A 27486-nucleotide genomic window follows, 5' to 3' on the forward strand; every position below is an offset into this window, starting at 1 on the left:
TGTGAAGAATAAATACTTTCCGAGAAAATACAAATTTTGTTTCCACAATAGCTACAATCCCCTTCTAATTTTGACAGTTTAATGTTCCAGTGGGGGGAAAAAACATAATGTCTGCTTTTCTTTTCTATTTTTTAGTTACTAAATTCATGAGACACTCAATCATGTTGACACCACTTTACTTTACCAAAGGATTATCCGTTGTGCAAAAGGTGACGAAGATCTTTCTAACTGCTGCCAATTATCAGTTGTCGCCAATGCCGCCATCTCTCTTTGATGAAATGGGAATGTGGAAATCAAATAAGTCAACACTTTATGATGCTTTCACTTCTACCGAAGAAAGCAGCCTGGACACTGGCAAATGCATTTTTGTTATAGACGGTGGCTTCCTGTTACACCGTGTTTTGTGACCAAAACAAGGCACTTATGATGATATTTATAAAGTTTATGTGCCAAATGTAAAAAGGCATGGGTATGATGAAAGTGCAATGGACAAAATAAATGTTGAAAGACAACGACATAGTTTAAAGAGGAAATCTGTCCAAACAATTTTTTATGCATCAGTGACTATCACCAATATCAATCAAGAAAATTTTCAGTGAAATGATAAAAATAAGTCAAGATTTATTTCTCAGTTATCGGAAAAAAAGGAGAAAACATGTTCACCAAGCTCCTGATGATGCTGACATACACACCATTAACACTGCAATCCAGTTATCTGCTTCCTCTGCATATGTTGCAGTTGTGGGCGAATATGTAGATCTCCTAGTTCTGCTCACTGCATTGACTCCAGGAGACAGGAACATATTTATCTTTAAGCCAGGCAAAGGTAACACTAGGAATCAGTTGTACATAACTGCAGGCTACCCATAAAGATATTAAAGACCACATTCTCTTTTTGCACGCTGCATGTGGCTGTGACACAACATCGTCTGTGTTTCAAAAGGACAAAAGGAAAATTCTGAACTTGTTACAAAAACATAATGACTTACGTTCTATCCTGCACGTTTTTAATAACAGGAATGCCTACCCAGATGAAATTGCTTGAGTTGGAGAACTTTTCCTTCTTGTACTATATCGAGCACCTAACAGTGAAACCTCCTTAAATCAGTATCGCATCAAGAACGTTGACAAAGCAATTGGCCTCAGTAATAGTGCAGTTAAACTTGCAAGACTGCCGCCTACAACAGCAACTGCACGCATGCATTTTCTGCGTGTTCACCATCAAATTCAGTTGTGGCGAGGTAATCTATTACCACCTGACTTTTGGGGATGGAAAATTCACCCTTCAGACAGCAGCTGTAGAGTCACTTCTGAATCTAATATTCTGCACATGCAAAAAGAGTTGTGATGGACTATGCAGCTGCAAAAAAGCCGGCATACTATAAGATGCTCGAATATATGTAGTCAAGGAACAGCATGTACCAACAGTATGTCCTACTTTCCAAGACGATGATTATGATGAATATGACATAGATACTAACAGTGGTGACATGGATAATGATGAGACCCATTACAGTTTTGCTGTGGAAGATTATAATGTAAATGATACTCCTGAGAATGAATGCACATTTGATACTGACCTTAATTATCACAACGGCACTGAATTTGACTCACAAATTTACTGAACACGTTGCAAAGAGAACGTAACTCATAAAAACACTTATCGTTAAATAGGCCTACAGGGGATACCACATTAAAAAAACAAAAACGCGCAAAGTATGTACCTCATGGGCGGTGTGGAAAACGGCCAGATGTAAAAATAAGGAGGGGTGAGGCCAGTAGTGAAGATTGTATTTTTATTTTCTCGGAAATTATTATTCTTACACAAAATCTGAATATACTAAAATGTGCAGAGTGTTATGCTCTTTTCTATTATAAATCTTCATCTCTCAAAAATCAAGTGTTAATGAGTAAAACATGAAAAACTGCGAATGACCGCCATTTTTTCAAGATGGCGACAAATGCTCATCTCGGCTCGGCCAGGATGCTTATTATGTTGTTTATAAACGTATTCTCACTATTTCTATCAAGTATCATTTCATTATGAATTAGTTCAACTTTTTTCCTAATTTTCCGTAAGGTATCAAAACTGAACGGTATATATAAAAAAAAGTTGATGAGGTCTCACATACGTCATATATAGTTTATTAAGGTCATGGGTTGTGCACAATGTACACAACATCTTCACTCGAGTAGCGGCCACATTTCACAAATATCACTCTTTATGACATTCCACAATACTCTTTACATCATTCAATCGTTTCAGCACATCTACAAAATAGCGAGCATGCTCTATTATCCACACATGGATAATTGCAGACCTGAAGCGGTCGGTTTAAATGTCCATGGAGAGAAAAGCTCTCCAGCCAAACTCAAATTTATGGTGTTACTGAAGTGTGTGGCACTTAACCGTCACAGGTACTGCACCAAATTAGTAGATTGTGGTAAGGCTAAAAAAAAAAAGGGGTTGATCTGTGCATTTCATAGTACAAAGGTCCCACTTGGCATAAGTGCTCCTTGGTGGAAGAGGAAAAAAATATCCAAAGAGACACTTTGTCTCCATGCATAGAACTCACTAATTAGTATAAATTATGTTAATTGGCACCCAAAAGCAATTTGTAACTTTTAAACCATTTCGCCTAGAAACAGGTCTGAGTAGTTGAACCTGGCTAATTTTAGGGTCAGGAATCCATTTTGTGGTTTATTTTGACAATTGGCAGCCATATTGACCCTCAAATCCCAGATGTCCACTGGCCGCCATCTTGAATATAGGCATACTTTACAACTTTTGAACCGTTTGAGCTACAAACTTGTGTGATATATTAATTTCTACTAATTTGGGGTTGAAAAAATAATTTAGGTCACTGCACGTGTGGAGTTACTTCCTAGCCCCCCATTAGTCCCTGTTCACCTAGCAGTAAAGTAGGTACCTGTTGTAAGTCGAAAGTTGCGAATTCGTATTCAGGGAAAGTTGTTGGAGCTTCCAATAACTTCATGACATAAACCACTGACTCATCAGGCTTCTACGCCCTTGACTCTTCAGGCTTCTATGCCCTTAAATCGTGAGACATAAAGGCAAGCATGAACTTAGCATGCTTCCCTTTTGGGCGCAATAAACGCTTCTGCGCTTCACCTTACACAAGGCTGTAGGGGTGTGCCCAAAAAAAAAAAAAAAACTGCACGTGTGATATAAGGTCATTTATAGGTGAATTATAGGATAGTTGCCATTAACTATATTAAAGAAAAACTTGATGCATTAAACATATGCTGATGGCATTTGAGCTCATGTAATGCGCGTTTTCTGAGGTCACGGCTGAGATAAAAACACCAACTTAACAAGAATCATCGGTAACTTTCATTTGAGTACGCACACAATGCAGATTTCAAAACAGTCATAATTACATACAGTTTTTACTGTTCTGACCTCACACGTTCACTGTGTGTGAACAGCCAGCCTTACATCCAGAGTGTTGTACAGGGCTGCTCATTCATGCAGCATGAACAGTAGCTAAAAAAGTATCTGACAGGGTGGGTCCGATGACTTCCGAAATTATACGTACAATTCGTGATGTCTCGGGAGGGTTGGTATGCGTGTCTTGACCCACCGCCATTCAGTATCCAACACAGGGGGTGAGTTGGCATATAGGAATAAAATAAACGGTGAAGCGATTATTATCACATCTCATAAGTAGACAACACGCATACCCCAATACCTATCGCCCATGGTCTCATATTGTTTTACACAGAGTATGCACAGATACTTTCTTTAGCTGCTGTACATGGGGGTTTACATTCACTGTAGCAGCCACAGATGGCAAGCTCCTGTAACTTCTTCGATATGGTAGGTATTGTGATATAACTTGGTACTGGGGCAGTTTCCACGGTCTCCTGTTTCCATCCCCATCCTGTGGGAAGTGCTGGTTGAGGATCTTTCTTAAGATAATTTCCCCACACGTCTGCCTGGGGCTAGGAGAGACACTTCAGCTTGATCCACTCTTTGAAGGATTGAGGAGCAGCAGCAACTAGAGCATTAGGAGGGGCAGTAGCAGCAACTTGCGTCGACTCAACATATTTGAAATAGGCCTTCTACATCAGAGTGTAGAGAGTTGTGACTGACACCTGGTGCACATATCGTGCCCTGTAGATTTGAGACACACCAAGGAAGGATTGTGCTGTCCCACGAGTGGCCACACCACTGTTCGTTATAGCTGTGGTCCACCCACTGCACTCCAGCCAGTCACCCGAGACTGCCCACATCTTTTCTTTGTGTATGGCCCCAAGCATAAAAGGTACTTGTCTTCAGCAATATCTGTATCTGCAAATTTCCACTGCAGGAGCTTTGCAAATGTGAACAGGAGCCGATCAGTCACCATGACGAGCGTCTGTCCTGGGTTCAGGTACTCAGTGGCACTTCTGGTGGTCTTCATGCTGTGTAGCATAGTAATTGGACTGTTTGCCGACTCGGTCAACAGCGGAAACATATAGGACTTTGTCGTAAATGGGGGAGGACCTGAACGTGGTAAGCAGCCCAAGAAATCCAGTCGTCCCTTGTCAGTCGGTTCTCCAAACGGTCACCCACATAATCCAAACACTGATAGCCATCTTGGAGGATCTGCTGCAGTGATCTGGATGCAGGGACTGGGTAACTGTTGATGTCATGCAGTAGTGGAACATGAGCAATATCATCCTTAGGTAAGGAGACATCCTCCGTCGTTGTGGGTGACATTGAAAGTGGTCGCACAGACTTTTGGCCCTTTTCTGTTGCCTTTACGATGTCTTCCTGGTATTTCTCCTCCTGAACCGATGACAAGTGCTGCAAGATGCTGATGCTAATTCCATACAACACGGACTGAGATGAGGCAGTGGTAGATGAGGGGTTATAACCAATGTTGTCAATCCCCCTTGTAGTGAAGACTCCTTTGGTGGCCTGTGAAAGAACTACAACACCCTCCTGTTCCCAATGAGCGATGACCGAGTTGGCAATATCAGTGCTCAGCTGACGCAGCTGGTGATACGATACACAGATGCCTCGTTCAGCAAGCATGTCAACAAAACTCTTCTTGCCAGTCTTCATATGCACCTTCATCGCCAGCAACAGAGACAGTGAAGTCTCTCGCTCATGCCGATGACGAGGCACACTCTGGTGATTCGGTGATCTTTTCCCCACAGAGTTGTGCATGATGGTCTGGGCCAGTGATAATACGATCTTCTTTGAGGAAGCAGGTGGGATATCGACATGAATACCAGGGCCATATAACAGTATATGTAGGAAAGATCTGAGAGTGGGAACAGTGGAGTCAGCTTCTGAGGTGCTTGAGAAAGAGCCTGAAAAACACCTGCTTTTTCTTTAGGATATCTCGTCGCAGAATCTTGGCTGCCTGTGCCAAAATTCTCATGTCTGTTGAGGTGGTGTCCTTCATCTCCCCAACTACTTGACTGAGATCTTCATTAAACACCAGCAGCCAGATGACTTTCTATCTACTTAACGTCAGGGAGCATGTGACAATATCTTGGCGAAGTCGAGTTGTATGACCACGACTACGGGGACAACCAAGAGATACGAGATACGAGGCGCTTATCATCAAGTGCTGTCAATTTAGCCATACTCAGAAGAGTACCAGATCCACCGTGGTCCTCAATGTAATCAAGAAGCTCATTGAAAGCTTGAGCTTTTATTACTTTGGCAGCAAAGCTTTCATCTGAATCAAGATCAACTGCATCTGCCTTTCTATAAGTCAACTCAGTTTGCCCTGAAGTTTCACATCACCAATTTTCATTGCAGCATCATTGACTCTTTGGTTTAGGCCAAAAGTGAGTTTTCATCAAGTCCGTCTTGTCTCCAGACTCTTCACAAAAGAAGCATTTTGTTGCAGAAGAGTCCTTGCCTTCAGTTGATGTAACCTGTGACGCCTGTGTGACACAAACTCTGCCAGAGCTCATCCGCCGTGTTTTCATTGGGCTTCTTTGATGCTTACTCTTCCTCTCTACCTTACTCTTGGCCCGCTCCACCTTCTGTGTGTTGACGGCACTTCTTCATTTTTTCTGCCACGCAGCATGGTTAGTTTTCATAAGTTCTAATATACTGCTTGCACCACCATCCCCGCCACCAATGTCATCTAGTACTACGAAGCTGGGTAACTCACAGAACTTATAGAGCTCTGAGATATTGTCCAGAAGTTCTTGATAACATGCTTCTAGTTTTTTGGGTTGGCCGCGTAATTTTATAGATGATGCAGGATCTGCAACTGCTTCATTTGTATCTAACTGACATATAAAACAGAAGTTCCAGTCACGTGTATCCATACTGGTCATTTTGAACCAATAATGAAACATAAAAAAAATCGTGCATTATAAAGTTTTTTCTCAATGCAATCAAATGTTAAGATGTACTCCAAGATGCTTTTCTGATATAACCAATAACAGCTATCTTGGAATTCACCTTTAAATATCCTTTTAAATAACCTCCTGTCACAAAAATAATACCAGAAATGATTCTTTCAACCCAAATTAGTAGAAATTAATATATCAAACAAGTTTGTAGCTCAAACGGTTTAAAAGGTGTAAAGTATGCCTACATTCAAGATGGCGGCTAGTGGCCATCTTGGATTTGAGGGTCAAAATAGACCGCCAATTGTCAAAATAACCCCCAAAATGGATTCCTGACCCTAAAATTAGCCAGGTTTAACTAATCACACATGTTTCTAGGCGAAATGTTTCAAAAGTTAGAATTTGCCTAATTCTTTCGGGTGCTAATTAACATAAATTATGCTCATTGGGTTCAATGCATAGAGACAAAGTGTATATTTGGATATTTTTTTTCCTCTTGTCCCAAGGAACACTTATGCCTTTGCACTATGAAATGAAGTGGACACTCCCCTAGCAAGTCTACTAAATATGACATATTACCCCGTCATAGAAAACGTGCAGGAGCTGCTGGCATCAAAACCTAGATGCACTAACAGATTACAAATTTTGTACATGCTTAAGGAGTTCATATCACCTGCGGCGGTGATGCACTAAAGAGTTATAAAGTCCACAAGTTGATTTTAATTGGCTGAGTTTTCTTCGTAACTTAGGGTGGCTTCGGAGGTCTGGTAAGCATTTGCAAGGCGTAAATAATGCCATGTTTAGCCCGTCTAACAGACAATTATGGTTATTTATATATATATATATATATATATATATATATATATATATATATATATATATATATATATATATATATATATATATATATATATATATGTGTGTGTGTGTGTGTGTGTGTGTGTGTGTGTGTGTGTGTGTGTGTGTATGTGTGTGTGTGAGTGTGTGTGTGTGTGTGTGTGTGTCGGCAGTCCATTGCAACTTTCCCTTTCCTCAGTCGTGCAACACTCGCACCACTGGATCAGGAAAAGGGAGAGCCAAGATGTGTGGTTGCTGCCTGCACTCCTGCCTCACCATATAAATCAACTCACGCACAGCCATCATCCACCTCATCATGTCTCATCTTCATCAACCCTTATACCCTAAAAGTCCTATGGCGATGGACGAGTGGCGACAGGGACGGGCAGAAGTAACTGCCGGGAGTCTCTAGACACAACTTTGCACATGGGCGGCACAGATAAGATGGTCGTTTATGCACTGGGATCTTGGCAGCAGTGCAATCCAGTCCTGTCTTTGCGACTGAGCGGCGGCCCTTTCGTGGAGCCACTCTGCTCATCCCACATGGGGAGGGGGCTAAAAAAAGGTGCCCTAAACATAGCCTGCCTAAAATACCAACCTGACTGGGCAACCGCACCCAGTAAGGTCATCCTTATGCGGTCGAAAACACAATTATAATCACAGATCAAAACAAAAACAAACTATACAACCTCATATGGTCGCTGCATGAAAGTCAGGACCGTTCTGGAAACTGGCACATATGAGCATTCTGAAAAACAAAAGAAGAACCGCCCTTGCGGCAAAAGAAGTGGCCAGGTATAACATCTACACTGCAGCCATTAGTGAGTCCCGGCTCCCAGACCTTCCTATATCTTCTTCTGGTAGGGTAAGCCTGCTGCGGAGAGAAACCACATTTATGGAGTTGGCTTTGCCATCCGCTAACGCACCCAACACAGGCTAACTGAAATGCCTGTTGGGATCAACGAACACCTCATGACGCTTAGAGTCCTACTGAATCACTCATGTCATGCCTTTTTCACCAGTGCATACGCCCCAACACTGGATGTAGAGGATGACATCAAGGAGGCCTTTTACGCCAACCTTAAGAGAGTGCTAACCTTTATCCCCAGAGAAGATTAGGTTGTGCTTCCTTCGTGACTTCAATACCAGTGTTGGCAGAGATGCTAAAATTTAACAGAGAAATAGAGGGAGAAATGGACTAGGTAATTGTAATTCCAGCGGCCTACTCCTCGTCAGAAAGTGTGTTGCACACATCCTCACTATCCCTGTAAAAAAAAAAAACTATTTAAGCAGGCCGACAAGTTCAAGGGTTCGTGGTCCCACCCTCGATCCAAACACTGGCATCTCATCGACTACATCATTGTCAGATAAAGAGATCACCGAGGTGTCCTCATCACCCAACCACTGCAACACTGATCACCGGCTCGTCAGAGCTAAGCTCTCACTTCAGATCGCCCCAAAACGGTGAAGGCGACAAGCCTCCAGAAGAGGTTTTAACACTAAGCCTCTGGAGGACCCAGCGGTAGCACATGCTTTCAGAGAGTAGGGCGAACATGGGCTGATAAACAACCCAGCAAAGAAAAACCCAAATCCTTGTGTAAAATGGTATATTCTCGACACTGTCATGACAAAAACCTGCAGAGACCCTCGGTCATATTGAAAGAATACACCAGGACTGGTTTGATGAAAATAACCCGGAAATCAATATACTCGTCGATGATAAACGTGCTGCTTTAACAGACTGGCAGAACAACCCTCAGTCTCTGACCAACTCTGATACCTTCACAGCGCGAACTTCGCAAACTAAAGAACGAATGGTTTAAAAATAAAGCATGTGAAACACAAAAACAAGCAGAAAAGCACAAGATGCATGAATTTTTCAATTCCACCAAAACATTTTATGGACCAATCAATCGTGGCACAGCCCCCCTCCACTCATCCAATGGTAACTCCCTAATTGAAGACGAAGAAAGCCTCCTTCAGCACTGGAAAGAGCACTATCATTCATTGCTCAACCGAAACACTGATGTGGATGTCCTGACTACCCAGCAGGTCCCTCAGCATCCAGAGCAGACCCACCTCAGCTATCCTTCATCCCTGGATGAGGTAGCTACTGCCATCAAACAGATGAAAAATAATAAAGCCTCAGGACCTGATGGAATCTCAGTCGAGGCATATAAAGCAGGAGGACCTCTGCTTACTAGCGGTCTCCACTCCCTCCTGGAGAATATATAGGAAAAGTAGGAAATCCCCCAATCTCTTAAAGTCGCCTCCATTGTCAATATTTATAAGAAAAAGGGAGACCGGTCAGACTGTGGCAACTACTGCAGTACCTCGCTGCTCTCCATAGCTGGCAAGATTTTTGCCCGAGTCCACTTAAACAGACTACTCCCTGAGGAAGAAAACTTCCTCTCAGAATCTCAATGTGGATTTAGACCATCACGTGGTACCACTGATATGATCTTTGCTGCCCGCCAGAAACGGGAAAGGTGCAGAGAACAGAGTCGTGACCTGTACATGGCCTTTATCGACCTAACCAAGGCCTTCGACTCGGTTTTGGCTGCCCACCAAAATTCATTGCCATCGTGAGGCAACTCCACGGTGGCATGAACGGCAGTGTCCTGCACAATGGCACCCAGTCTGAGTTCTTCTCCATCCAAATGGGGGTACTGGCGCCAATTCCCTTTTCCATTTTCTTGGCTGCCTTCCTTACTCGTGCCAATGCCTATTTAGCCGGGGAGTGGCGGGAGGGGTAGACATCCAATACCGGATGAAAGATCTTTTCAATATAAGACGACTCTAGGCAGGAACAAAGGTGTCGGCAGCTTCCATTACTGAACTTAAGTAGCAGACAACCTCACCCTTGTCGCTCACACTGAACACGACCTACAGGAGATCCTAAACACCCATGCAGGTGCATATGCACACTTCGGCCTTGAGGTTAATGTAAATAAGACTCAGATTCTCTTTCAGCCTGCCCCTGGTTCAGACACACCTCCATCATCCATCCGGCTTTATGGTACTACCCTATCTAATGTTGCCCACTTTCGGTAGCTCGGCTCCCACCTGTGTAACCAGTGGGGCTCCCCAGGGGTCAGTACTAGGCCCACTCTTGTTTATAATCTACATAAGCGATCTGGATACTGGGATCAGCAGTGACATAGCAAGTTTGCGGATGACACCAAAATAGGGCGGCAGATTAATTCAGGGCATGATGCAAATGCATTACAGGAGGATCTAAAGAAACTGCAGAGGTGGTATAAGAAATGGCAAATGAAATTCAACACCAGCAAGTGCAGCGTACTTAATATTGAAAGAACAAATACTGACAATGTATACAGCCTTAACAACATCAACCTAGAGAAGTCGACTTGTGAAAGAGACCTAGGGGCATTTGTAAGCCCGAACCTACGGCCAAGAAAACAGTGCGTTAATGTTCGAAATAAGGCAAACAGAGTATTGGGTTTTATATCTAGAAGTGTAAGTAATAAGAGTGCAGAGGTCTTATTGCAACTATATCTTGCGCTCGTCAAGCCGCACCTCGATTATGCGGTCCAGTTCTGGTGCCCATATTATAGAATGGATATCAATTCACTAGAGTCGGTGCAGCGAAGAATGTCGAAAATGATTCCGGGACTTAGAAACCTTCCATATCAGGATAGGTTAAAGAAACTTAACTTGCATTTCCTAGAAAGACGAAGAGTGCGGGAAGATATGATAGAAGTATTTAAGTGGGTGAATGGAATCAATAAAGGGGATATAGATAAAGTTCTTATAATATCCGAGCAGGATAGGACTCGGAGCAACGGATTTTAAGTGGGATAAGTTTAGGTTTAGGAGGGAGATAGGAAGGAACTGGTTTACAAATAGGGTGGTGGACGAGTGGAACAGGCTTAGCAACTTTGTAGTAAGTGCTGGAACGCTGGAATGTCTTAAAAGGAGGCTAGATAGATAGATTCATGGATTATAGAGAGTGGTAGTAACTCTCGACAGGAGCTGCCATACACATGCCAACCGGCCTATTGCAGACTCCTTATTTTCTTAAATATGTTCTTATGTTGTCCACCACTGCGGACATCGATGAAGAGATTCCACATCGGATCAGGTGTGCATCTCAAGCCTTTGGCAGACTCCGTATCTGTGTCCTCAGATGTAGGGAGCTGAAATTATCTACTGTACAAAGTTGCATGTATAAGTATATCGAGCAGTGGTCCTCCCCACCCTGCTATATCGCAGTGAGACATGGGTCACGTACTGTTGGCACCTCAAGGCACTTGAAAACTTTCACAAACGTAGTCTGCGTTCTATCCTCCGAGTTCACTGGAAAGACAAGAGAACAAATGCCAGTATTCTTGCTGACACCAACTGTAGGAGCATCGAGGCTACCATGTTACTCTCATGGACGACAGTAGACTGCCAAAGCAGTCACCTAATGAATAGTAACGTAACGCTGGCGGGCAACTGAAAAGGTATAAGGATAGTCTTAAGACAAACCTGAAATAGGGCCAAATCGACCCCCTCGCCTGGGAGACGATTACTCCACACGTAACGTTTGGAGGAGCACCACACAAGAAGGTGTCAATACTTTCGAATTAGCCCGACTGCAAACTGAAGCAGACCAGCACCAACGCTGAAAAGACGCTGCCACCGCACTAGATGGAGCCATCCACATGTGCAACATCTGTAAACGACCCTGCCGGTCCCGTATTGGCCTCCTTAGTCGCCTTAAAACTCACCAACGAAGGTGACATCCATAATAACTCATATCATTGTCCCATACCCGGATGATCGTCATACTCGATTCCGAGTGACAGCAAAGTAGGTAGTAGTAGTAGTGCGTGTGTGTGTGTGTGTGTGGCGACCTGTGGTGTACTGGTCAGCATGCTCGCCTTGCAAGCAAGCAGACCTGGGTTTGATCCCTGGGCAGGGTGAAAACTATGTTCAAGTTTCTTTATGCCATTTGCCTCTGTCTACCCAGCAGTAGTTGGGTACCTGGATGTTAAGAGATTTGCGGATCGTGTTCTGGGGTAATGGTTACTGCAATGATTGTTTATCAGACCACAGCTTGCAGCCCAGAGAAATTCAACACATATAACAGTAAGTAGATGCCCACGTGGTAACCAACATAGGTTGACACACCCTACAGTGACAGTAAGACCTGACCACAGGAGAGGTCACGGACAAGGTACATGAGTTAACCTGGCGTTATGACCGTGTTAGTCAAGAAACTACATCTGGACAAGCTGTCCAGACCTGACCCAAGAGAGGTTAGTCTCATTGACCCAGAGTTCTCACCGCCACATGATTAGCTTAACCCAGAGACCTGACCGTGTTACTCAAAAGCTACCCTCCAGCGAGCACACCTGTCACCTGACTAGACACACCCAGATTAGTGACATCTTCCGGCTCACTCCAATATAAGGGCCCTGCAGCTCCCTCTCAAAGACAGTCACATTCGGATTATTATTGTAATAGGGAAGGAGCCGACAGCTCCTCCCCAGAGGGAGACGTCCCTCCCCATCACCGCGTCTCCAGCTAGCAGTCTCCCACAGGAAATATACAGTAGTCCAGCACTCCCTTCAACAGCAGCTGCTGGGCCTCCCTCAGGTCAAACGTGAGTCTTTGTCAGAGCGATCCAAGGGTGAGTTACTTACGGTGGGAAGTGTATCCATTTCATGTTTGTGTCTAGTAACTTCGATATATTGATCTATTAATGTGTCCATGCCATTGAGTGAATAATAAATAGTTGAACTAGAAGTGGTGTTTAAAAAGATTCCCCTTAATAATATAATACCAAGTTGAAAGTAACGAATCGGCCACGCTAGTAACGTCTATATATATATATATATATATATATATATATATATATATATATATATATATATATATATATATATATATATATATATATATATATATATATATATATCATGTAAATCCACAATGAAAAACACATGAGGCAACTGAAGATGTCTTGAATAAAGACGAAAGCTAAGGTACTCCGTTGTTTCCATTTTCCCGTGTGATTTTATCAAGATATATATATATATGTATTAATTTAAGTTATTACATTAGCCAGTGCAGTTGGCGAGTTGTCCGGTATTCTCAAACTATTCCTTGACACTGGGTCATGCAGCTCGTTAACTTAGGGTATGGTTGTTATATTGACGACAGCTTCTTCATAAACGATCTAGATACTGGGATCAGCAGTAACATAAGCAAGATTGCGGATGACACCAAAATAGGGCGGCAGATTAATTCAGGGCAGAATGCAAATGCACTACAAGAGGATTTAAATAAACTGCAGGAGTGGTCAGAAAAATGGCAAATGAAATTCAACACCAGTAAGTGTAGCGTACTTAATATTGGAATAACAACTACTGTCGATGTATACAGCCTTAACAACATCAACCTAGGGAAGTCGACTTGTGAAAGAGACTTAGGGGTACTTGTAAGCCCGGACCTATGGCCTAGAAAACAGTGCGTTAATGTTCGAAATAAGGCAAACAGGGTATTAGGTAATAAGAGTGCAGAGGTCATATTGCAAGTATATCTTGCGTTAGTCAGGCCGCACCTCGATTATGCGGGTCAGTTCTGGTGCCCTTATTATAGAGTGGATATCAATTCACTGAAGTCGGTGCAGCGAAGAGTGACGAAAATGATTCCGGGACTAAGAAACCTTCCATATCAAGATAGGTTCAAGAAACTAAACTTGCATTCCCTAGAAAGACGAAGAGTGTGGGGAGATATGATAGAAGTATTTAAGTGGGTGAAAGGAATCAATAAAAGAGATATAGATAAAGTTCTTATAATATCTGAGCAGGATAGGACTCGTTCATCGGATAAGTTTAGGTTTAGGAGGGAGATAGGAAGAAACTGGTTTACAAATAGGGTGGTGGACGAATGGAACAGGCTTAGCAACTTTGTAGTAAGTGCTGGAACGCTGGAATGTCTTAAAAGGAGACTAGATAGATAGATTCATGGATGATAGAGTGGTAGTAACTCTCGACAGGAGCTGCCACGCACAGGCCAACCGGCCTATTGCAGACTCCTTATGTTATTATGTTATGTTCTTATGTACACACTATGCAAATTCACGCCTAGGTGACTCCTGGGCCAGCCATCCTTGTTACATGTGGGGCAACCATGATTATTATTAATAGTTATATAAATATGGGCTTCATAAATTATGCTTATATAATTACTACATCATCGGTAATTATACTATGAGTAAGTGTCCATTAAATACTTTCTGATACAGATTGTCACTTAACTTCATTGTCTTTCAAATGTCCTCTGCACACCACTGTCCAACCGGGTCAGTAATTTATCCGCCGGTTAACTTCAGTCATCCCAGGTATCTCAGACATGTGTGTTAAAGAAGCTCACTATAACTCACTTCAAGTATTCAAGCACTCACTGCTCAGTGCTTATAGTCTTAGTTATGTTGATATTATACGTTAAATGTCCATAGACTATACTAAGCTGAATAAAAGGAGAAAAGATCATTTGGATCTTGCAACCTTTGTCCAAAAACATTTATTGTTGTTACTTATAAATTACCAACAGCGCTGTATCTCCAGGACCATTCATCAGTGACTACAACAGGTAAACAGAGGTAACGCCCACCGTGTGACCCAGTGGGCCCGGGTTACATATGAGCTCTGAGTGTGTACGTGCATTTTGGCGAGACACACCCTTGCAACTTCCCCGGCATCGATGCCATCTTGGACACATCTTCAACGCCAACTTGGATACGTCACTACAACGTCATATCAAGACGCCATTTTGAACTTTTCTACAACCAACAAGGAGTGATCGTGACCCACTGTGTAGTTACTGATCAAGGAGACGTCCCAGTGAAAGTTCACTGAGTAAACTCCAGATTTTCGGTAATCTTCTAACAAGACGACCAACTTAGGCATTTCACAGACCCTCATTAGTTTGTTACACCCAGACAGTTAACATATTCGACGACATACAGTCATATGTTAGGTATCATGATAGGTTAGTTTTCAAATACAAGTGCCATGTTTTGTTTATTTCTTAAATAATATTTGTTTTCGTTTTTTCAATTTAATGGTTCACATATACTTTCATTCACTTATTGTTCACAAGGTTCTTTTTTAATTTACTACATCAAGTTAAGTGATCACAATATTGAACAAATGGTGGAGGACTTGCCTTCCTGCACTGATTCTGACAACTCGACACATTCTGAGACATTTGTGGTAGTTATGGTATATTTGAGGATATGCGTGGAACACATACTGATTTACATGTAGTCTCTTCAATTGAGCATGCTGAAGAATACATTGACACTGTTTTTGATGATTTAAACCATGCAGAGCTGCGATCTGGTTGTTCTTATGATACTACGCCTGTTCCATGTCCTACTGTTCCTCACAGTGCTACTTCACCTAATACCATTTCATTAATGCTTCAGGCTTCCAGTAACCATGATTAACACTGCCCCAAGACACGTCACCCATGACTCTTAAGTTATCAAAACTTTGCCACAACAGGATCCCAATACTTTATTCACTGGGGATGATCCTAATTATCATGTGGTTACTTTTTGGACGAGTAGGTGAAGATGCTATGCAGAATAATAGTATAAAGGAAAGTGCCGATCGTAAATCTTTTGTGTGATCTCACATCAAGCATGATAGTAACGCAAGTCATTTGATGAAGGCTAGTGGCCTCGTTCACACGGATTATGATGAATTTAGGAGAAACATTATTAGCTTTTTTATCACGGTTCACTTGGTAGGGATCTCAATTAGATTTTGAGATGGGCTGACAGAGCCTCATCATTTAGTCGAACAAAACGTGTTCATGAGTCAATCCCTCAGATTGGCTTGACCATGACGGTAAAATGGAAGTGGAGCATGTTGGGTTTCTCTTTGAATTTGTGCATTTTTTACGTCAACCTGAGTTCCCTGGGTATAGTGACGCAAAAAAAAAAAAAACATGAAGTTTACTAAGAATTACAGACTTCACCTGCAAACTTGTACTTCCGGTTGAACATACACTAATTGCCAAATCAGTTGCGCCTGTCACTCCGACTCAGCAACGAATTTACAAAGAGTTTGTATGCAAACATTTCACCAAGAAAGGACATACTATTAAATATTGTTACCAGCTCCAACAAGGTGGTAACAAAACTAAACACCACCCAACCCCTAAACTTAATTCAAGACTTCAACAAGAACAACCTTGATCCCTTATGGCAGGTGCTAAGACAAAATCTGCTGCTGAACCGACAGGTGATTCATGGTGTGTGTTTCATGACTCACGGTGTAATGGTGCAAGGTATGATAAAACACAGCTACAGCTTCGACATTCAATATCTATTTGGTAAAGACAATATTCCAGCTGAAGATGTGAAGAGAATGTCTTTCTCGTGTCCTACTTGTGTTCAGTATAAGCCAAGATTTTGTCGACCAGAGACGACAAAATCAAAGCAACGCTGCCGTTGATTTCAGAGAACCGCTGTCATCACCGTCATGAAACTGATATTTTCTCACAATTACATATGAGTTTTCACGCTTCCCATTCGCGTTCCCATGTAATGATACGACCATATAGATTGTCATCAATTGCCTTAATCATTTGTTTGTTATTTTCGGTATGCCTGCATTAATAAATTCAGACAGAGGTGCCTCGTTTATGCCATCTGAAGTGCGTCATTTTCTATGCGGTCGAGGGATATCCACAAGTCAAATTACTCCAAATTATAATCCCCAAGGCAATGGCCAGTGTCCTGAATTGACTTAATGTCTGTAGATAAGGATGGAGGGCTATTGCTTGTTGTTGGGTTGGAGGATAGGGGTTTAGGTTATCTAGAAAGCTATAACTCTTCCAGTGAATACTAAACACTTGCTATCACTCACAGGGAACTTGTTCTGCAAGATGCAATACATTCAATTCGTACTCTACTTTCAACTGCAACAAACACAACGCCCCTTGAACGTTTATTCAACTATCAGCTTTGACCAGCCACTGGGCTCTCAATTTCAACCTGGCTCTCTCTACACCCGGCCCTGCACTTCTGAAACCCCGTGTCAGAGACACCAAATATGACCCTATTGTTGAAGAGGCACAACTCCTTGAAGTGAACCCTCAGTATGCCCATGCTGCCGAACGGCAGGGAGACGACAGTATCAGGTCGAAATCTGACTCCAATTGGGGGATACTCCAACTGTCACGAATGAAACCGAGCGTTCTTCTTCCTCCGTTGTTGGGAGCACCGATACCCTAGACACCCACATTAACAGTGACAAGGACATTGATTCAACAAGATACGATGGCAAATTTGCGAATAAGCCACAGTTTATCCAGCAACCTGTCACGCATTCTCCCGAGAGTATGACATAACTAGGAAGAACAGAGCCTCACCGTCATCCCCTGAAATGTTTGTCATAATCTCTGTCCTGATGCTCATGCTTAGGTTGTGTTATAGTTTGCCCATAGATGATAATTGTGTTTTTTATGCGTTTTTGTTTGTTTTATTACAGATGGTTATGTTCTCTGTTGAATAAAACCAAGAAATGTGAGACTGGGTTCACTTCAGTTGGACGGATATATGAGTGATAGGGGTTGGTTTTAAAGGGGGTTGCCTAGTATGGGTCAATAGACCTGCTGCAGTTTCCTTCATTCATATGTTCTTATGTTCCGTACATTCCTTTAATACTCTGGTAAATATCTCGCCCGAGCCTGGTGACTTATTAGTTTTTAGTTTATCTATTACTAACTCTCTTTAGCTATTTTCTTCACTATTTCTGTAAACTGTAGGTACTTCGAGTATAAAGTATAAGTTTTGGGTTGTCAAAACTGATGAAAAATATTGATTCAGAATATTGCTCATTTACCCCTCGCTATCAGTTTGCTGGCTTGAATCTGACTGTATTGGTCGAATCTTGCCGCGTGTTTAAGTTTGGTTCATTTGGAAGAACTAGTTAGGGCTTGTCACGGCCTCTCTCACCAGTTTTACTCACTATCTCTATATCTCACCTGACATTCTGGTTCATTATATAAAACTCTTTTCTGCCCACTATTAGTCTTTAAAAAAATTTTCCTACATTTTGGGTCATTGTTATTTGATCTTCGCTTTTTTACAGTACGGAATATTCTGGGGTTTTGTTCATTAAGTAATTCATTATTATTCTCATATCTGGGGTGGCTCTTCTTCTGTCCAACTGTTAGATAGGGTGGAATCAAAGGCATTAAATTCGTCTTATTAACTCTCCTCCATTAGTTGATAATCTTTCTTCCTTTTCTCTTCACCGCAATGTTGCTTCACTCTCTCTCTTTTACAGGTACTTAAGCGGGTAATGTTCGGTGGATTTGGCATCCTGTGGACCGCCGGCAAGGCCGTGGGCTCGTAACACACATCTTGCCTGCGGTGCCCACAATTTGTGTGTGGATGTCGGTCACACTAAAATAACCAGTTATAGTGCATCCTTCTTTCCTGAAACAGCCAAACTGTGGAATGTTCTGCCTTCTTCTGTATTTCCATACTCATACAATCTGTCTTACTTTAAAAAGATGATTTTCCGGCATCTTCGTGGTGTAGATTAATATAATCTTTTTATTCTTCTATTTTAAATTTCTTTTTACTCTTATTTTTTCGCCTCCTAAGCCCCGTTGTGGGTTGATGATTATGCGGTTCAGTTCTGGTGCCCTTATTATAGAATGGATATCAATTCACTAGAGTCGGTGCAGCGAAGAATGACGAAAATGATTCCGGGACTTAGAAACCTTCCATATCAGGATAGGTTAAAGAAACTTAACTTGCATTTCCTAGAAAGACGAAGAGTGCGGGAAGATATGATAGAAGTATTTAAGTGGGTGAAAGGAATCAATAAAGGGGATATAGATAAAGTTCATATAATATCCGAGCAGGATAGGACTCGGAGCAACGGATTTTAAGTTGGATAAGTTTAGGTTTAGGAGGGAGATAGGAAGAAACTGGTTCACAAATAGGGTGGTGGACGAGTGGAACAAGCTTAGCAACTTTGTAGTAAGTGCTGGAACTCTGGAAAGTTTCAAAAGGAGGCTAGCTAGATTCATGGGTGATAGAGAGTGGAAGTAACTCTCGATAGGAGCTGCCATGAACAGGTCAACCGGCCTATTGCAGACTCCTTATTTTCTTAGGTTCTTATGTTCTTATGTACCGAAGTGTTTAAAGGGTAGTTATTGTGCTCTCGTGTGGTGTGATGGTGAAGATTTTTGTAAACAAATAAGTGTTATACTTGTATAAAAATTGTGAGGTTAGGTGATAACTGTGAAAAATTTGGAAACCTGGTAGGAAAAGTTGATTAATTTCAGGAGACCAATGATGTTCACTTTTTGTACCAGTGTAATAAGGAGGAACTAATTGAAGTGGCATCTATGTATGAAATTTCTCTGAGGTCATATATCAAAAGTGATATACAGAGAGAGTTAATTGATGAATTGGTGTCTTTGTCAATATTGGCGGAAGTTGGAGGTGTTGGTAATTTTAGTGGTGATTATAAACAGATAAGTGAACAAGTGGCAATGGAAAAGTTAAAATTAGAATTTGAATTTAAGAAAATGCAATTAGAGGCAGAAAGGGAGAAGATACAGGCAGATAAAGAGGTAGAGCTGAGGAAATTAGAAGTAGAGGAGAGGACAGGTATAAGGAGAGGAAATGGAGATAAAGATAATAAAGGATGTAATTTACCTGAGTTTGTGGAAGAAGAAGCTGAGGACGTCTTTATTCAGTTTGAAAAAGTTGCAACTATTAAGAAATGGGACAAAAGTGACTGGGCAATATTGGTGTAGAGTAAATTTAAGGGTAAGGCCAGAGAGGCGTATGCGTGTCTGAGTATGTCATAGTCTGTGGATTATGAGACTGTTAAAGAAGCTTTGTTTAAGACGGTGGAAATGGATCCAGAAGTGTACAAGTTTAGGGACATTAAGAAAATGAGTGGGCAAACTCATCTTGAAGTGGCTAGATAATTTAGGATGATATTTGATAGATGGTGTAAGTCTGAGGAAGTAAAGACTGTGGATGACATAAGACAGTTAGTCCTGTTGGAACATTTTAAAAGTCTTGTGCACCCTGAGATTAAGTATGAAATAAGTAAGAATAGAGAGAAGAATTTGATGAATGCAGCTAGGTTGGCTGACCAGTTAGCAGTGGCACACAAAATGTATAAGGAGGAGGTGTCACATAAACAAGGTGGAGTAAGGCATAATAAAAGCCAGAATTATGACAGAAATCATAAGTATCAGAACTATCCAAATGTTAAGCAGCCTAGTCAAAATTATTCTAAAGGAGGTCCACCTAACCAGGTGTTGCAAAATACTGTAAGGAATACATCACAAGGACAAACACAATATAAACATCCAAGACCTCAGTCCAATTATAACCCTTATGTTAGTAGACAGGAGAAACCACCAATAAAATGTTTTGCATGTGGAGAAATTGGCCATGCTAAATATCAGTGTCAGAGTGGCCCAAAGTCTGCGGCATTAACTGTTGCGGGAAGGCCGCGGAATATTTGTAATGTAAGAGGTAACGAGTACTGTGTGAGTAAGCCAAAATCTGTGAATTTTGAGCCATTTATTACTGAAGGAAAGGTTGGGATTAAAGGTAGTCCTGAGAAGAAAATTATAATATTGAGAGATACTGGAGCAAATCAGAGTGTAATTTAAAAATGTATTAGAGTGGACAGAGTAGTCTTATTCTGGTGAAGAAGTAAATTTAAGAGGATTAGGGTCAGAGATGACTGTCCCATTACATAATGTAAATCTTGAGAGTGGATTTGTGAGTGACATTGTAAAAGTTGGGGTAAGTGTTGAACTTCCCGTACCTGTAGTACAGATGTTATTGGGTAATGATTTGGCTGGCGATAAGGTGGTCCCAGAGCCTATTATGTGTGAAAATCCATTTGATGAAGAGGTTACTGTAGAGGTGAACCATGCTGTGAAAAATGAAGATGTGTTATATGATTCAAAGAAGTGTAAACCTGATGGTGAAATACAGTATAATGAAATTGTGTACCCAGCTTGTGTTGTGACCAGGTCAATGTCAAAGAGAAGAGAAAAGTTTGATGATGATTTTGGGAATAGGTGATATATTTGGTAAAGAGGATGTTATGACCAGAGATAATACAATAGAGTTGGAAAATAATAAGGAATGTACTGTAGAAGCAAAAATTGATGTACTACCAGATTTTGTTGTGGACAAGGAGGAATTAGTAAGGTTACAAAACAGCGACGAGAGTTTGAGGGATTGTTGGAGTGAAGCTAAGAGAAATGGGGGTGAGAGTGATGTATCAATTTGATTTTGTGTACAAAGTGGTGTGTTAATGAGAAAGTGGAGGCCTGCTGATGTTCCAGCATCGGATCACTGTGAGGTTAGGGAGCAGATTGTTATTTCAAAAGAATATAGGGGACATGTTATTGCTTTATCCCATGATTCTTGTTGTCTGGACATTTGGGAGTCAGGAAGACAACTGACAGGCTACTAACTCATTTTATTGGCCTAATATTAAAAAAAAAATGTGTCTGAGTACTGTAAAACTTGTGAGATATGTCAGAAAGTGCGCAAGCCCTACCAGATTATACAACCGGCACCACTGTAGCCAATTCCTGAATTTTGAAATTGATTGTGCAGGTCCTTTGCCTAAAACAAGGAAGGGAAACAATTATCTGTTGACAATAATGTGTGTGTCTACCAGATTTCCAGAAACTGTACCATCACGTAGCATACATTCTAAAAATATTGTAAGAGAGTTAGTGAGATATTGCTGCTGGGTAGCCCTGCCTGAAATTATTCAGTCAGACCAGGGAAGTAATTTCACTTCAGGAATGTTTAAAAAAAATATTAAAGGGATTAGATATAACGCAAAATTTGTCAAGTGCTTATCACCCGCAAAGCAAAGGAGTTTGGAGATATTCTGCCAGGCTTTAAAAAATACTTTAAGAATCTATTGTGAAGAATTGTCTGTAGATTGGGATGAAGGTGTGCCTTTAGCGTTGTTTGCCATTAGAGATGCTGTTCAGGAGTCTACAGGCTTTAGCCCATTTGAGTTGGTATATGGACATGAAGTGAAAGGTCCATTAAATATGCTGAAGGAGAAGTGGATTAGGAAAGTGATTCTCATGGGTTATTGAAGTATGTATATCAGATTTCAAAAACAAATTGTTGAGGGCGAGAGAGATTGCTGCAGAAAATTTGAAAGAGAGGTGCTATGACAAAAAGTCTAGGAGCAGAGAGCTCAAACCTGGTGACCAAGTGTTGGTATTATTGCCACAAGCAGGCAATCCATTGAAAGCAAGATTTTATGGTCCCTGGGTGATTGAAAAAAGAGTGGGCGAATTGAACTGTATTGTAAATATTCCAGGAAGACGCAAGTTAAACCAATTGTGTCATGTAAACATGATAAAACCACATCATGATAGAAACTCTACAGAAAATGATGTGAATAACAAGGTGAATTGTTTATGTATCAGGTCTGATGATGAAAAGATGATAGATGAAAGTGAAGATATGAAGTTGAGGAGATGTGAAAATAAGCTGTTAAATTATTCAGGTGTGTTGAATAATTTAGAAAAGAAACTAGATCATTTAGGAACTGAGAAGAGAAATCAAATCATACAAATTGTACATGAGTTTAGGCCTTTGTTTTCTGATGTTCCTAGGAGAACTGAGGTATTACAGCATGATGTAATACCCATTAAGCAACACCCATACAGAGTGAATCCTAACATGAGAGAGATAATGAGAAAAGTAGTACAGTATAATGATATGATTGAAAGAAGTAACAGTCCTTGGAGTTCACCGTGTGCATTGGTGACCAAACATGATGGTATTTCAGATAGATTTTGTACTGATTACAGAAAAGTAAATAATGTAACCAAAACTGACTCATATCCTATTCCAAGAGTGGATGATTGTATTGACCAGATAGGAGATGCTAAATTTGTAACTAAGATGGATTTGTTGAAAGGATATTGGGAAGTACCACTGACTGAAAGAGCAAAAGAAATTTCTGCATTTGTGACTATGGATGGTTTATATTAGTATAAAGTGTTACCCTTTGGTATGAAAACAGCGGTAGTACTTTCCAAAGATTAGTTAATCAAGTATTGTATGATGTTAATGGTTGTTCTGTGTTTATAGTTGATATTGCACTGTATTAAAAAACTTGGGAAGAATATTTGTATTTAATCAGAGAAGTATTTAACAAATTGAATCAAGCAAACTTGACTGTAAACTTTGTGAAGAGTGAATTTGCTGAAGCAACTGTAGAATATCTAGGTTATGTTGTTGGTCAGGGAAGTGTCAAACCAATTAATGCTAAGGTGGAAGTATTGTGAAATTTCTTGCACCTACAAATAGAAGAGAATTATTAAGATTTCTGGGTATGAGTGGATATTATCGTAGGTTTTGTAAGAACTTTTCAACCACTGCTTTACCGTTAATCAATCTGTTGTCAAGGAAAGTCAAATTTGTGTGGAGTGTTCATTGTGATGAAACTTTTAAAAAGTTGAAACAGATACTTATAAGTGCACCCATACTTTCTACTCCAAATTATGATAAACCATTTAAATTGTATGTAGATGCTAGTGATTACGGAGCTGGTGGAGTTTTAATGCAAGAGAAAGATGATGTTGAGTATCCTATTTGTTATTTTTCAAAGAAGTTTCTTTTGTATTAGAAAAACTAAAGTACAATTGATAAAGAAACACTGGCATTGATTTTAAGTTTGAATCATTTTGATGATTATTTGAGGGGGTCAGGCATACAGATCCAAGTGTTCACGGATCACAATCCCCTTGTATTTTTGCACAAGATGAAATATGTAAACCAACGTTTGACAAGGTGGAATCTATTGTTACAAGATTATGATTTGATTATTAAACATGTGAAAGGAAAGTTGAATGTCGTGGAAGATTCACTGTCCCGTATTTCAGTTAGTCATGAGTCATCTTGGGGCTGACGCATTCTTCTTTTGGGAGGAGGATGTTACGGTCGTCTCCCCTTTCCCTCCATATTTTGTTTCAGTTACCCATTGTAACCATTTACAATTTACAATTTACAATTTACAATTTACCATTTAGTTTTCCTTAGAATCGAATTTCCAAGCTTATGGTAAGGACTTTAAAAAATGTCTTGATTATTTTATATAAGTATGTATACTACTATTTGTTTCATTATGTAAACTTTGTAGAATGCATTTTTTTATACAGTTATGAAAGACTGTAAGAAGCATGTGGGAGGTATAAAACTAATTAGAAATTATATGTTGATGAAACAAGAAACTATTGGAACATTGTTTTGGTTTTGGGGCTCTCTCTTGGTAGCTAGCTTGAGGAGGATAGGAGGGCCAAGGTTGTGTAGTGCACATTTATCTATTATTATCTGGGCAATCATGGATAATTTTGGTGTGAAGTAAGTGTAATATGTTCATTATAGTTTAAAGAATATTGTAGTAGTGAGAGAACACCTCATTTGGTGGAGATAACATTATTCTGAGTGAATTGATTTGTGGCTTTTTGTATGCACATGGACGGAGAGCACATATTTATTATATTTCGTTGTTAAATATATTTTGTTGTGATTTTAAAGCTGTGTTTTGATTAAACCAGTTTTAATGGGAACAGTGATATTGATATAAACACCTGTCAGCTGTCAGGAGGTTGTTAGCCAGAAATAAGGTAAGAGTGTGTGTTTATCATTTAACCTCTCTGTTAACAGAAGCAGTTATTTCAGAGTCTCCTCTGATATAATGGGCCTATGGGCTGATTATGCATCCTCTAGTAAGTCCTAGAAGAGGGTGTGAAGGTTGTAACATATGGCATATTCCTTGTAAGTCCAGTCGGAAATGGATACCAGTCTAACTGGAACGCCATTCACAGCTAAAAAAAAATACCCTAACCTAGCATAACCTAACCAACCATAACCTAACCTAACCTGCCCTAACCTTACCTAACCTAACCTACGCTAACCTTACCTAACGTAACCTACCCTAACCCAAATGAGCCTACTTCTCCCATATATTTACCTTGTAAACGCCTTGGTTAAGGACGTTCAGGTGACGGGCAAGTCTAAGGGAATGATTGAAACCCACATTTTGACTCATTCAATATTTATTGATGTGGTCAAAACCTGCGAGAACAAGGCGTTCATTAGTATTACATGGTGATCTATCTGATACATAATTAGTTAGTCTCACACAATTTATATTAATTATAATTGATTGTTGAGCATAGTGACATGATACAAAGTTCATAACTCTATTAATCATAGTTACACTTCATTATGCGTTGTCTTATTGCTCCAGATAAGGCAAGAACAAGTACGCATAATTAGTCCACAATATTTCAGCACTGAGGGCTATGTCATCACTTTGGCTGTACTTACAGTACAAGTGCGGATCAATGCGACCAGTATGGTGTTCCAAGGGAAAATAGTACTGTGTAAATTGTTCCAGCACAAAACTCGGCCAGGATTGGGAGTCGGTATTCACCATTGCTAGCAGAGGGCTGGTCATCACAGCATCACTCGAGAGGGCGATCTGGCGTGGAGGCCGGGCGGCCACGCCACCCTCTAAACCATACACTCAGCAGAATCAGGACCTCTCGCCTGTAAACACTGACCCCCTGCCGCCTCATCTTGAAAGGTCACAGGTCGCGGGGGGGGGGGGCAACATACGAAAGGGCGATCTGCGTCAGCACTTGACGCCAGCACTGACACCACCGGCGATAACACTCCTGGCGGTAAACACCGACTCCCCCAACCGCCACATCTGGTGAGGTCACAGGACGCGTGGGAGGGGCACTTGGTCGCAGGCTGAGAGATGTAATGTTTGTTCGGGTAAGGCAGCAAACGTCAGTACTGACGCAAGCCAGTGGCGATAACACTCCCGGCGTTGGGTAATCGCCCAAGATTTACGGTGTGTCATTTTCAAGAACGCATACACGGGTCACTGGCCTTTGGAACTCCCCAGATACGGTTTGCACACGCACCTGGTGCACCAGACCATCGGCTCCTGGGACCGCTGCCGTGACCCTGCCCAATGGCCATTTGTTGTGAGGAATATTTTCTCCAGTGACGAAGACAAGATCGCCTTCCTGGAAATTCCGGGTTGGCATGTTCAAGAAGGCATACACAGGTCACTGGCCTTCAGAACTCCCCAGATACGGCTTGCACACGCACCTGGTGCACCAGATCTTCAGCTCCTGGGACCACTGCCGTGACCCTGCCCAATGGCGGAGTAGTGGGAGGTACTCCCTCACCCAGCGTTTCCAGAAGCGGTCTACTAGGAACTGCACGTGCCGCCACCGTCGTTGATATGAGTCCTTCAGACGACATCCTCCCAGTGACAGATCAGCGTGTGGGCCACTGTGGAGGACGTGGGCTGGTGTAAGCGCTTCCAAGTCTCTCACATCGCTCGAGGCAGGTGTGATGGGTCGACTATTTATGATCGCTTCCACTTCACAAAATAGAGTCTGCAGTCGATATTCATCCAGGACTTGTGTCCCCACAATTGCTCTGAGAACCTTTTTGCTGTTCGGATTTGCCGTTCCCAGACTCCTCCCATGTGCGAAGCCGCTGGAGGATTGAATACCCATCCTACATCTTTCTTCTGAAAGTGTCTTCCAGGTCTCTCATGTCGCTGACGCAGGTGTGATGGTTCAATTATTTATTATTGTTGCACTTCACAAACAGCATCTGCAGTCGGTATTCATTCAGGACTTGTGCCCCCAGAACTGTTCTGAGAACTTCTGACTGTTCAAATTTGCCATTCCCAAACTCCAAACGTTGTGCTGCTTCCCTTTCTTCCCCTTTTGTGAAATACGCCTCCAGCATTTCAGTCACAGTTCGTCGCACTTCTGCCATCATGTTGGACCCGGGATTTTGGTCAGGTGCTGAGCATTCAGGCTCATATCAGGCAGAGGGTGGCCCCCTTCAGCTTCTGTTGCCATAAAGTCATGGTCGTTCAGCTCTGGAGGGACATCTTCTACCTCTGGGTCTCGGTCACCTTCGTCCATGTTCACCCTTTCTTTTCGTTGCTCTGGATCCATTTCCACAACCTCTTGTCCTTTCATTGATAGTAATTTACAGCTCCGGTTAGGTCTCAAAGTTTGTTCGATGAACCACTGCTCACCGCCTGTATTTGGTGGTGCAACTCGCTGCTTGTATTTATGTTTGATGATAGTAGGTCACAGCTGGCTGCTTGTGGTTACAAGTGGCACTTCACTGTTGGTTGCTTATGGTGTTACAAGTGGCATTTCACTGCCGGTTGCTTCAGGTGTTATAAGTGGCATTTCACTGCCGGT

At 41.5% G+C, this 27486-nt stretch overlaps 1 protein-coding gene across 1 annotated transcript in view; it reads right to left on the minus strand.

Annotated features, from left to right (window-relative positions):
• Positions 1-27486, minus strand: part of LOC121865078 (tektin-3-like) — a 76092-nt gene that overhangs the window by 11936 nt on the left and 36670 nt on the right. The gene's annotated exons all lie outside the window — the stretch shown is intronic.

The sequence above is a fragment of the Homarus americanus genome, unplaced genomic scaffold (genome assembly GCF_018991925.1).
Source record: "Homarus americanus isolate GMGI-L3 unplaced genomic scaffold, GMGI_Hamer_2.0 scaffold2539, whole genome shotgun sequence".
Lineage (NCBI taxonomy): Eukaryota > Metazoa > Arthropoda > Malacostraca > Decapoda > Nephropidae > Homarus > Homarus americanus.